The sequence below is a fragment of the Bos indicus x Bos taurus genome, chromosome 12, assembly GCF_003369695.1.
Source record: "Bos indicus x Bos taurus breed Angus x Brahman F1 hybrid chromosome 12, Bos_hybrid_MaternalHap_v2.0, whole genome shotgun sequence".
NCBI lineage: Eukaryota > Metazoa > Chordata > Mammalia > Artiodactyla > Bovidae > Bos > Bos indicus x Bos taurus.
This window is the reverse complement of record NC_040087.1, coordinates 27,252,590-27,266,611: the sequence shown is the minus strand read 5'-3', so window position 1 is coordinate 27,266,611 and position 14,022 is coordinate 27,252,590. Positions and strand designations below refer to the sequence as shown.

At 39.0% G+C, this 14,022-nt stretch overlaps 1 long non-coding RNA gene across 1 annotated transcript in view; it reads right to left on the bottom strand.

The window, feature by feature from the left end:
- Positions 1-4,714, bottom strand: part of LOC113902321 — a 191,933-nt gene extending 187,219 nt beyond the window's left edge. Inside the window, exon 1 of the long non-coding RNA XR_003513755.1 lies at positions 4,531-4,714. This is a non-coding gene — a long non-coding RNA (uncharacterized LOC113902321). The remainder of the gene's footprint in view (positions 1-4,530) is intronic.
- Positions 4,715-14,022: the final 9,308 nt, after the last annotated feature.

Sequence of the window (14,022 nt, the reverse complement as noted above, 5' to 3'; positions counted from 1 at the left end):
TAGGGAGATTCAGATCATTATTCCAACATGTTAAGATCTGTTTGGATTTTGATGATGTCAAAGCAATAATATATTAAGAAATTTGTTAAACATACACTTATCTAAAGTGAAAATATTAGGATAAGACCAATAACAGAGTTTTTTAATAAGCCAACACCAATCAGCTCCCCCTATCCCCAGTTGCTAAGAAGTATCTCTAAGTATGTTCATTCAACCAGTTATTAATCTTCTAATTGCATTAGCTCAGCTCATATTTCTTAATCTTGTCTCCAATAACATCATGAAAGAATTACACAATGCCCCACTGAAGTTCATGTGGTAAGTAGTATTTCGTCTATGGCATTTCCTTGAACAATGTTTCCCACTAATTTGGCCAGATTTAATTTAGCTAAAAGCAATTTGACAAAAAACAATTTGTTCAAGAAGACAGTTTTGTCAAAACAACGATCTAGTTAAAACAGAATAATGCCAATCGGCATTTTTTCAAAGTTGGTCATTTTTTGTATACTCTGGACAGAATTGTGACCCATTTTTCACCTTATATATTTTTGTTCATATTTTGCCTTTTCTCAATAGTTTAATTTCTTAAATTTCTAGCTCATTTCCAGTTAGTTATTCCTATTAAGCCTACTTATAATGTAGAATGAAACAATCTGACTATTCAGCAATTAATTAGAATGTAAATGTCTATCAACTGATGGATTATTTTTTAAAAATATACTAGGTTTCAAATGCCATATGGTAAGTAAAATATCATATGTTAGTCATCAGAAACACATATTAAAGCCCATCATACTCTAATGTGAAATCATTGGTCAGCCCTATTTGAATATCATTATGTTAAACAATTTTTTTCTGGTTTGTATTTATAATTTTCCTATAATGAGCATGTGTTTGCTTAAAAAGTCTAAAATAATACATAAATCACAGTGATGGTCTATTGTTTAATTACTTCATTAGCTTCAAATAATTAGCTCCTTTTGCTTGATGCTTAGGTTTTCTTGAGTGATTCCTTAATTGTTCAAACTTTTTCAATAAAGACAGAGTAATTGTTTGAAGATAAAGGATGTACATAGTGATATAAACAAAAAGTTCTGAAAAGTGTAAAATAATGTTTACAGATACCTACAGCTTTATAAAGCTGTCCTATGTTTTGTCACCCATAATGGAACCTATAATGATGGAAGATCTTCATTTTCAACTAATTTATTGCGTTGACCAATTTGCTTTAGATCAAATTACCTTTGGCTATCTGCTTTTACATGCTGTCTACCAAGCTAACAATACATTAGAGAAAAGAAATGTGACCATCAAGGTGATTTTTTTTTTTTTTTAGTAAATCTATTCTGATTCTAGGAATCCACTAGCATCTCTTTCAGTTGTTCCACAAACCACTCCTTTAATAAACCATTTTTGAATCTTGCCAGTTTGCGAAAATTAAGCAATATGTCTAAGTTCCTCTTGAAACTGTCTAAAGACAGCAATGGTGAGTAACCTCCTACTTAAAATAAGTGCCGCCAAACGTGGCTAGGATGACGTCCAGGCACTTTATTCCAAGTATTTTCTCAAGGAAATTGCTCAACTTCTCCACCATCTGGCATCTCTACAGAATCACATCAAGAATATGACATATATTTAATATTCTCCCACCCTATAGGTATCCCAATGCTATTTTTCCCTTGACCCATCTTACTGTTACTACTGTGATTTTAAAAACCAGTGTGGTTCCCAGGGCCATGATTGCTGCTTGACCCTGTTCTTACCTCCTCGTCTACATTTATGGCTGTCTGAGAGGGCAGGCGTATAGGAGTCACCAAAAGCTCCTGGAAATTGCCAGCCATGTCTCCCTGAGCCCTGTGGTGCTGCTACCGGTACCTAGGTGATAGGTTGCACTTTCTATTATTTTGCCTAATACACCAAATTACATAGATAAAATATTTAAATTATCTTCCATCTTGTCTGTGAAAGGATACAGTCAGGTTATTAACTTTTAAGTCATAGTCTTCAATGTCCTAGAGCTTTTAAAAAATAAATGGTCTAACCATATCTCTCAGGGTTTTTGTTTACCTAGATTTGCATGCTGGATAATCTCAGTAAAAACTTATAGAATTATTGAAGGAATGTGTGTCACATGGGATGTGAAATTGTAGAAGATAAATTCAGCTATTCCTTCAGCCTTCCATTCATTCAGTAAAAAGTGAAAAAAATAACAAAAGGCAACTATTAGCTCTAGAGGCAAATGAAATTCTTTAAATATGAGTTCTGTAATGGTGGTGATTTCAGCAGGGTTTGGTTGTTAACAGTGACAGAGAATTCTTGTTCTTAGTCTTATAATTCTAGTGCTTTTGTCTACCTTTTGGGAACTTCCTCCAAACATTGCGATGCTGAGAAATCAGAGTCTGAATGCAGCTATGAAGAAAAGACTCAAGATTTTCAAAGATGAAAAACACAAGAACTTCAGTGAATCAATAGAGGAGATGTCATCCTTAGATAAAGAGAGAAATCTTGAAAAAAAATTATGATCCCTTATTAGGCAGTTTTTCCTGAACGGACATAGGCAATATATTTCACCTTTGTTCCTCCCACAACTCTTTTTTTTCCCTCCTGCTTTTAATTTTACTAAAATAAGAAAAGGAATTCCTAAGAACGGCTGTGATATAGTGTCTGGTTAACAAAGCTAACACATTGCCTAAATATTTATTCTCACGTACAGGGTATTTGGATTGCAGATGTGCAGAAATATTGTCAGGTTAAAAATAACTCTTCCCACAAGGCGGTGGTGCACTGGAATGCTAATCCAAGCCCACTGCCTATCCTTGTGAACCTTGCATCCTGGGTGTCCTAGCTGTACAAAGTAAACAGCCCCAGCCTCATTTCCTTAGGAACCTCACCTTTTCTCTTGAGCCATTTAAAAAAAAAAAAAGTGTGCCTAGACTAGCAAGAAACAGGGCAATGAGAGGAGAAAAATCCTCAGAGAGCCACTCTGCATTCTCCTACATTCTTTATTGTGTGCCTGGTGAGGGAATTTTCTTCTCTTCAGGCCAAAGGTAGCTTAGACATTCTAATCCTTAGAGTGAGTAAGTACTTTGCTTAAACCCTGTGCAGCTTATCAGTAATGTGGTTCAAAGGGTAGGCTCATGGAAATACCTGGGGCCAGGTTGGACAGCTTAATCCTGGAAGGGAGAATGCCTGGAAGGCAGATGGCGTCCAGGTCAGGTCCCACCTGTACTGCCACTTCAGACTTCAGGCAGGGTGCCCTCGCCCCTCTGGGGTTCACCTCCTCAGCCTGAAAACCGAAAGCAACTTGTATCCCAAGAATGTGCCCTGGAGGCAGTATAACAACATAGACCACAAGTCATGGGGAGAAAGACAATGATGAGCAAGAATCTAATTGATCTGTGTGGATGCAGGTTGGTGCTGTCCACGAAAAAGGCACAAAAAGAGGTTTGAAAATCTCGGGGAAAGTTTAAGATACTGACAGTTAACTTAGTCCTCATGGAAGTGCCAAAGGCAAACTAGGAGAGAAGAGGCACCTCAGCAGAGATTTAAGAGAAAAGAAGTAGCATGAATATAGGTGTTGGTCTTCTCCTTTATGGCCTGCAGAGCACAGACAGAAGATTCAGCATCTTCTCTTCCCCTCCAACAGAGAGAGATTTTACAGTGATTCTCTCTTAGATCATTTGGATACCTGAAAGCATCCCACCTGAAAGTATTCCACCCTTGGAGTCTGAACTTGAATGAAAACATTAAAAGCACCTATAAATTTCTACGGAAAGATTGGGATTTTTGTTAACAGCATTAGACAAGTAACTGCTTTACATGTATACTGTCGAACTTGTTCTGTAGCATCTTTTGTCTGACAAGCCTCTGACTCTTAGTCTGCATTAGAGTAACTTCTAGCCTCCCAACTTCATTTGCCACAATCACAAGGAACTGGCCTGCACACAGCAACACCTGATCCCAGCAGTTTCCACCTCTTGCAGAGCAGTGCCAACACCACTGTAACAGCAGGGTTTCACTGATTCCCCTCCCATGCTTAAATTAACAGGCAGCCAGCGACACTTAAGATACAGACCCGCAGACCTGGACTGACATTTGGTTACAATTCCACTGGGCTTTTCTCTCTATAGCACTAGTCCTGCATACAGACCCACTTTCAAGTGGCAAAGATAATTTGATCCCATTTTAAAGGATACTTATTACACTGAGAGCAGAGAAAAAACCTGGCCTATCCTGGGAATGTTCACACAAGTTTAAAAGTATAACGTATCAATGTGACTATTTCATTTTGGAAGAATTTTTTTTAAAGCAATGGGTTTGTGGGGTTTGTTTGTTTTTGTTTTTGTTTTTTTTTTGTCTTTTTAAATCAGAGCTATATGTGCATGTTTGACAGTGAGCTGTTATTCTTAAAGGCAGCAGGAGAAGGCAGCATGTTAAAGTTTCACATTAAACAAAAAAGAGTTTTAAGAAACGTCCTCAAATTACATTCACAGTTTGAAAGTTCAAGAATTGTGGCTGAGCCCTGCTTACCTTACAGTTTCAGGTCCCAAGGGGTCTTTAAATTTAAAGCAGTACATCAACTGTGCAGGACTGATTTTCTTGCATAAAAGTCTAATCTGTCATAGCACCCAGCTCACCGGGAGGAGCCAGCCTCCTGTGCCCGAGCACCAATGAGGGAACCAAAGGAGCACATGTGGGAAGTGGCTTCCCTGAAAGCCTGTCACGGTCTGCACATGCTCTCTGTGACGGAGGTGCCAGATCAACCTTGGCTGGAAGCTCACAAAGCACCTCATTGTGAGTCCCGGACATCTCTCTGGGGAGAAGAAAAGTTTATTAAAAAAAAAAAAAAAAAGGCTCTACTCAATCTGAAGTTCTCATGCTTTTGTTGAAATGGGCCTCTCATTCATTAAAAATATAGAGGAGCTATTTTCTGTTAATCAGCTTCCTGGGGAACAAGTATAACTAATAACAATACATCTATATATTGAGATAAGAGGGGAAGCTTATCTTTTCGAATTCTGCTACTTACTGGTCCTGGCTGGTGTGAAGGAGGGCTCCATCTCATTACTTAGAAAAGGGTCTACTCCGTAAGAACTGACAGGATGCTTTATTGGAACAAAACTCACATTTATGATTATGAGTGCAACAATAATGTTTGTTAGCTTGGACCCACCAGGCCCAAGGATAAAATGAAAATCTACCATATCTCTGTTATAAAATCATCAGTGACACTGACATAATTCAACTGGACTCTCCCATCAAGTTAACTGGAAGTCATTGTGAGAAGGAATTGCACATCTTCTCATGGGACAAAGATGTACAACGACCAGAAAAACATTTGCCTGTGACCTTCATAGACACCTGCTTTAATGTGCTACAGAAAAGCGTTATTGAATGAGGGGGGAAAATGTCAAAATACTCAAACCTCTTTAAAATCCAATGTTAAAGTCTTGATCCATGACTACCCTTTTCTTGGAGTTTGATGTTCAGTCCTTCTGCCATCTTTGCTCAGACACTAGCCTGAAGCAGTTTATCACAGTGAGCAGGTAGCTATGGATGTAAATAAGATAGAAAAGCAGCACCATGAAGTGGAACGAGGAGACCCATGTTCAAGTTCTGGTTCTGTTTGTATCATCAACTCTAAGCTCAGGAAAATCTTGAGGTCTCTATGGGTCTCATTTTTTTTGTTTGTTTTTTTTTCCTGGAAAGTGAGGGAGTTAAACTAGTCCAGAAATGGAAAAGAGAATGCATGCAGTCTCTGAGTGCAGTTCACTGGGCAGGGGCTAAAGTGAGATGGAAACATGAGTCTGTATTTCAAGGGCAGCTATTCCTCCCAAAATAACTGAACCCAACTGAAATGTGCACTGAATTATACTAAATCCACTACTTTTTTTTTTTTTTAAGCTTGATTTTCAAATATTTTAAAAATGTGAAATCTAGTTATTATATATGTGAGTAACTTATTCAAAATGTTTAAAAATACTGTGAATACCAAATAAAATCTGTCTGCTGGTTAAATTTGCCCTTCAGGCTATCAGTTTAAGTTTGGCAACTGCTGCTGCTGCTGCTAAGTCACTTCAGTTGTGTCCGACTCTGTGTGACCCCATAGACGGCAGCCCACCAGGCTCCCCGTCTCTGGGATTCTCCAGGCAAGAACACTGGAGTGGGTTGCCATTTCCTTCTCCAATGCATGAAAGTGAAAAGTGAAAGTAAAGTCGCTCAGTCGTGTCCAACTCTTTGTGACCCCATGGACTGCAGCCCACCAGGCTCCTCCATCCATGGGATTCTCCAGGCAAGAGTACTGGAGTGGGGTGCCAGTGCCTTCTCCGAAGTTTGGCAACTAGGTAATCTTAAATCTTATCCTGCTGGAAAATAAATAATCCAGGGAAATTAGTCTCTAAAAGCAACTGTCTTTCAGCATGGTTAGCAGTCAAAGTAGGTCTTAAAGAAAAGACTTCCTAGTAATTTGGGGTGAAATTAGGGACCTTCGCTGCCCTGCTCTATGATGGTGACCACATGATCAGTGACCTCATGCATCCAGTTTTCCGTGGAAGAGGCTGGAGTAGGACCTAAGGGATCATTAACACTGTAAGAATCTGATGAAGGAAAGGAGGCAGGAGAACACAGGGGAGAAAAGAAAAGATCATTCCAGTAATATAAAAACCAACTGAAGGCAGGGCTATCAGTCTTATCTCAAGACTGAAATGCCAGAATTAAAAGTTCCAGTAGGGTTCACAATAATTAGCTAAATTCAGAAATTTAGAGGAAGAGAAGATTTCTTGACTTGAATAAAAGAGATGTTGGGTGGTTGAGTGGGGTGGAGATGCGTGCAAAGCAAAGTTGACTGAATAAGCCTTTTCTACATCAAAAGGCAAAGTTAACCTTGAGATTACTCAGTCCTCAAGGTCTGAGCCATCTGAGCAATGCCGTCCTTTGTGAGCCACTGGATGAGCTCTAACTGGGCGGAGAAGGCCACTTTATGACTGCTGACTCATCCTTGTGAGGGAGAAGGTGCTGACTCAGCAAGGACCCAGGCCAAACTCCTGCAAACATGCTCAGTAAACATTTGTCCTGGCTGATGGACCCTGGCCAGGAGACTACACCAAAGACCAAGACAGGGAAGTGGTGGTTTAGTCTCTAAGTCGTGGCCGACTCTTGCGATCCCACGGACTCCTCTGTCCATGGAATTCTCCAGGCAAGAATACTGGACTGGGTTGCCATTTCCTTCTCCAGGGGATGTTCTGGACCCAGGATTCGAACCCAGGTCTCTTGCATTGCAGGCAGATTCTTTACCAACTGAGCTACCAGGGAAGTCTAATCCTTCAAGACTCAGCTCTAATCTCAATCATTTTATTCCAGGAAATCCCTCTCTTAACCTCTTAGGCAGCCTTTCTTATAGAACATCTTTTATTTTACTTTATCTTGGTATAGTACTTAAAGTGGATTTTTATTTTTATTTTTTTGTCTACTTTTCTGTCTACCATATTAAACTATGGATTGGTTGAGGTATGAATATCATTCTCATATTTCTTCAATCCAGGAATTTAGCACAGTCTATGTCTAGCTCATGTAAGTAACTTAATAAATATTAGTTGAATGAATTAGTAAATAGAAGTAACTGGGAGAAATACTGTGCATTATAAATGCAGTGAAATTAAAGTTATAAGGCAAATATTTGAGAGAAAATTAAGTTTAGATGAATTTTTTCCTATGATAATTATTTTTTCTCAAAAGTATAGTTAATTTTTTTTTTCAGTTTCATGCTGTTGTGGGTTCTTATTTTGTATTTGTTCAATATAACATTCCTTATTACCATGTTTATTGCCTTTGCCATAACTCAAACTTTCTAAGCCTTCTTATTTATGCTTCCTAAGCATCTGAATGCAGAGTTCCAAAGAATAGCAAGAAGAGATAAGAAAGCCTTCCTCAACGATCAATGCAAAGAAATAGAGGAAAACAACAGAATGGGAAAGACTAGAGATCTCTTCAAGAAAATTAGAGATACCAAGGGAACATTTCATGCAAAGATGGGCTCGATAAAGGACAGAAATGGTATGGACCTAACAGAAGCAGAAGATATTAAGAAGAGGTGGCAAGAATACACAGAAGAACTGCACAAAAAAGATCTTCACGACACAGATAATCACGATGGTGTGATCACTCACCTAGAGCCAGACATCCTGGAATGTGAAGTCAAGTGGGCCTTAGAAAGCATCACTACGAACAAAGCTAGTAGAGGTGATGCAATTCCAGTTGAGCTATTTCAAGTCCTGGAAGATGATGCTGTCGAAGTGCTGCACTCAATATGCCAGCAAATTTGGAAAACTCAGCAGTGGCCACAGGACTGGAAAAGGTCAGTTTTCTTTCCAGTCCCAAAGAAAGGCAATGCCAAAGAATGCTCAAACTACTGCACAATTGCACTCATCTCACATGCTAGTAAAGTAATGCTCAAAATTCTCCAAGCCAGGCTTCAGCAATACATGAACCATGAACTTCCAGATGTTCAAGCTGGTTTTAGAAAAGGCAGAGGAACCAGAGATCAAATTGCCAACATCTGCTGGATCATGGAAAAATGAAGAAATTTCCAGAAAAACATCTACTTCTGCTTTATTGACTATGCCAAAGCCTTTGTGTGGATCACAACAAACCGTGGAAAATTCTGAAAGAGATGGGAATACCAGATCACCTGACCTGCCTCTTGAGAAACCTATATGCAGATCAGGAAGCAACAGTTAGAACTGGACATGGAACAACAGACTGGTTCCAAATAGGAAAAGGTGTACATCAAGGCTGTATATTGTCACCCTGCTTATTTAACTTATATGCAGAGTACATCATTAGAAATGCTGGGCTGGAAGAAGCACAAGCTGGAATCAAGATTGCCAGGAGAAATATCAATAACCTCAGATATGCAGATGACACCACCCTTATGGCAGAAAGTGAAGAGGAACTAAAAAGCCTCATGATGAAAGTGAAACTGGAGAGTGAAAAAGTTGGCTTAAAGCTCAACATTCAGAAAACGAAGATCATGGCATCCGGTCCCATCACTTCATGGGAAATAGATGGGGAAACAGTGGAAACAGTGTCAGACTTTATTTTTCTGGGCTCCAAAATCACTGCAGATGGTGACTGCAGCCAGGAAATTAAAAGACGCTTACTCCTTGGAAGGAAAGTTATGACCAACCTAGATAGCATATTCAAAAGCAGAGACATTACTTTGCCAACAAAGGTCTGTCTAGTCAAGGCTATGGTTTTTCCAGTGGTCATGTATGGATGTGAGAGTTGGACTGTGAAGAAGGCTGAGCACCGAAGAATTGATGCTTTTGAACTGTGGTGTTGGAGAAGACTCTTGAGAGTCCCTTGGACTGCAAGGAGATCCAACCAGTCCATTCTGAAGGAGATCAGCCCTGGGATTTCTTTGGAAGGACTGATGCTAAAGCTGAAACTCCAGTATTTTGGCCACCTCATGCGAAGAGTTGACTCATTGGAAAAGACTCTGATGCTGGGAGGGATTGGGGGCAGGAGGAGAAGGGGACGACAGAGGATGAGATGGCTGGATGGCATCACCGACTCGATGGACATGAGTCTGAGTGAACTCCGGGAGTTGGTGATGGACAGGGAGGCCTGGCGTGCTGCAATTCATGGGGTCGCAAAGAGTCAGACACGACTGAGTGCCTGAACTGAACTGAACTGAACTGAACTGAATGACCATCTATGGGAACGTTTTAGTCAACAATGAATGTACACCTGACAGTTCACATAAATTGGCCACCTTCAAATCTCATGTTGCTCTAACAATTACCACAGAGGGAGTGGAGGTAATTAACTCAGCTCTGAACTGTTACATGGCAACCAGTGACAGCAGCAGCTCATACTGCCACCAGTGTTCGGGGACCAAAGAGTGGAGTAGATAGAATCATTCTTTCACACATAGATTTGGAACTAACTAGAGAGAACCTCCACTGTAAAATTTAAAAATACAAGATTAATTATTCAAGATTTCAAGTGAATTAAATTTATTCTGACCGCAAGATTCTATGACTATTTGAGAAACTGATAAATACAAAAAATAAAAGAATGAAGGCAAAATTATGTAGATGATTGTTTTTGTTATTTGTAACTGAATAGCAAACTATCCCTCAAACATAGTAGCTTAAAGCCTTTATCTTATTATCTCTATAGTTATATAAAATGATTGGGCCTAACTGAATTAGTCTCTTGCTCCTAAGCTGCAGTTATATGGGGTTAGATAACTGGTTATCTCTTGTCTTTCTTGATAATAGACATACTAAAGGTGTAAAGTGATATCTCATTGTGATTTTGATTTGTGTTTCTCTAATGTGGTGAGAAGGAAAAGGCAATCCACTCCAGTATTCTTGCCTGGAAAATCCCATGGACAGAGGAGCCTGGTGGGCTACAGTCCATGAGGTTGCGAAGTGTCAGACTTGACTGAGTGTGCGTGCACACACACACACACAAATGATTAGTGATATTGAAAACCTTTTTCTGTACCTTTGTATTTCCTCTTCAGAGAAACTCTATTCAGGTTCTTTGACTTATTTTAATTAGGTTAATTGGGTTTTTCTTTTTTGCTATTGAGTTGTGTGAGTTCCTTGTATCAGTTAATGACATAATTTATTAATTTAATAATAATGGCTGAATGTTTGTTAATTTTGTTTACCTTTCTAAAAAATAGGTTTGAGTTTAATTGAATTTGTTTCTATTGTTTTTCTGGTATTTATTTATTTTCTGCTCTGTTTTTTGTTATATCCTTGCTTCTAATTTTGAGCTCAGTTTGTTTTCTAATACCTTACATTGTACAGTTAGGTTTCTTATTTGAGATCATTCTGTTTTCCTAATGTCAGTAGGCATTTGCCACTATAAATTTTTTTCTTAGTACTGCCTTTGCTGCATCCCATAAATTTTGGTACATTGTATTTCCATATTCATTTTCCTCAATATTCAAAAAAATTTTTCTCTTTTGATTTCTTCTTTGGCCCATTGATGGTTTAGAAGCATGTTGTTTAATATCTACATATTTGGGAATTTTCCAGTTTTCTTGTAATTGATTTCTAGTTTTATATCATTGTGGTTGGCAAAGATACTTGATATGATTTCAGTCTTCTTATATTTATTAAGACATTTTTTGGTAGCCTAACATATATATTTACCTTTACCAGTGTGCCGTATATTTTTTTATTCAGTTCAGTTCAGTAGCTCAGTCACGTCTGACTCTTTGCAACCCCATGAACCGCAGCACGCCAGGCCTCCCTGTCCATCACCAACTCCTGGAATTTACCCAAACTCATGTCCATTGAGTCGGTGATGCCATCCAAACATCTCATACTCTGTTGTCCCCTTCTCCTCCTGCCCTCAATCTTTCCCAGCATCAGGGTCTTTTCAAATGAGTCAGCTCTTCACATGAGGTGGCCAAAGTATTGGAGTTGCAGCTTCAACATCAGTCCTTCAAACCAGGACTGATCTCCTTTGGGATGGACTGTTTGGATCTCCTTGCAGTCCAAGGGACTCTCAAGAGTCTTCTCTGACACCACAGCTCAAAAGCATCAGTTCTTCTGTGGTCAGCTTTCTTTATAGTCCAACTCTCACATCCGTACATGACTACTGGAAAAACCATAGCCTTGACTAGATGGACCTTTGTAGCAAAGTAATGTCTCTGCTTTTTAATATGCTATCTAGGTTGGTCATAACTTTCCTTCCAAGGAGTAAGCATCTTCTAATTTCATGGCTGCAATCACCATCTGCAGTGATCTTGGAGCCCAAAAAAGTAAAGTCAGCCACTGTTTCCCCATCTATTTCCCATGAAGTGATGGGACCAGATGCCGTGATCTTAGTTTTCTGAATGTTGAGCTTTAAGCCAACTTTTTCACTCTCCTCTTTCACTTTCATCAAGAGGCTTTTTAGTTCCTCTTCACTTTTTGCGATAAGGGTGGTGTCATCTGCATATCTGAGGTTATTGTATTTCTCCTGGCAATCTTGATTCCAGCTTGTGCTTCATCCAGCCCAGCGTTTCTCATGATGTACTCTGTGTATAAGTTAAATAAGTAGGGTGACAATATACAGCCTTGACGTACTCCTTTTCCTATTTGGAAACCAGTCTGTTGTTCCATGTCCAGTTCTAACTGTTGCTTCCTGACCTGCATACAGGTTTGTCAATATTTTTATGTTGTTATGTTGTTTCATTTCAGCTTGAGGAACTCCCTTTCACATTTTTTTTTTTTTTTGGTAAAGCTGAGCTAGTGGTGATTAATTCCTTCAGCTTTTCTTTGGAAAACCGTTTCTTCTTCAGTTCTGAAGGACACATTTTCCAGATAGAGTATTCTTGGTTGGCAGATTTTTTTTTTCTTCCAGTACTTTAAATACATCATCTTACTCCCTTTTGGCCTGCAAAGTTTCTACTGAAAACTCTGCTGATAGTCTAATGGGGGTTTCCTTGTACATAACCAGCTTTTCTCTTGCTGCTTTTAAGACTCTCCTTGTCTTCAACACTTGACACTTTAATTATAGCGCATCTCAGTGTGGGTCTCTTTAGGAGTCATCTTTTTAGGTACTTTTTGGATCTGGTGTCTGTTTCTTGCCTTAGGTTAGGGAAGTTTCAGCCATTATTTCTATGAATAAGCTTTCTTTCTGTCTTCTCCTTTTAAGATCTATATAATGTGTACATTTTTCTGCTTAATGGTGTCCCATGAGTCCCTAAAGATATCTTCGTTCTTTTTTCTTTTTGTTTCTCTAATTGGTTGAATTCCACAGTCCTGTCTTTGAGTTTACTGATCCTTTCTGCTGCTTGATCTAGTCTGTTCTTGAACCTCTCTATTGAATTTTTCAGCTCAATTGTTGTACTCTTTAGCTCTATGATTTCTGTTTAATACTTAAAAAAATATTTTTAAAATACTTTCTCTTTGTTGAAATTCTAACTTTGTTCATTCATTGCTCTTCTGACCTTGCTAAGCATCTTTGTGAGTGTTATTTTGAACTCTCTATTGGATAAATAACTTAGCTCCATTTTCCTTTACTCTCTGCATCAGTTTTTATTCATTAGATAAAGCAGTCACCTTTTTAAGTCTTGACAAACTCGTCTTATGTAGTAGGTGATCCTTGTCAAAAACCCAGCCCCAGCTTCTGGTTGCCCCTCAAACCTTTACATTCCACCATCTTTTTCTTAGTGGTTCTCAGTAGTTGAGGCTGTGCCAAGATTCATCAGTGTTCCAAAAGTGAACATCACAGTCAGCACCTAGATGCAGGCTGGTTAGAAGCTAAACCCTTAGAAGCAGCTGGGAAAGTGTGTAATTTAAACCCCTCACAGGGAGACGCTGGGATATGAATGTTTTGCCTGTTCTCTCTGTACTTTACACAGGTGAATATCTGTGGGAGTTGCTTCCATTCCTGTTTAAAAGCTGCTTCTTTGTTTGCTATGATCTTGTGAGATTCATGAATATAAATCCTCTTGGCTATATAGCTGGGTGATTTAGGGGCCCATCTCCCAGGTGGCAGCCATAAGAGTTTGGGCACTAGATGTGAGCACAGTCTCATTCCAAGTAGATACTGGTGACTTGATTTTAATGTTTGAGCTAGGGATAGAAGGTAGGTAAAGTGCCCATTGGTTCTTTTGGGCACAAAAATGCATGCTAGTCAGAAATTGGATATTCAGGCAGCAGCTTGTAACATATGCAGTCAGACCCCTTTTTGGAGAAGAAAGACTGGGAGTGGGTGTTTTTGCCTGGTCCCTCTGCACTGAGCCCAGGGAGGATAGCCGTAATGAGTGTTTGCACACCCATTAAGAACTGCTTCTCTGATGCAAATTGTATATAAGGGATGAATATCCAAAATATAAAAAGGACTCTTACAACTCAGTAACACAAAAACAAACAAATTTTAAATAAGTTTTTTTTTTTTTTTTTTTAATAAAAGCTGGGTAGAGGAACTGAGTAGATATGTTTCCAAAGAAGGCATGCATGTCATTAATAAGTACATGAAAAGATGCTCCACATCAGAGAAATGCAAATA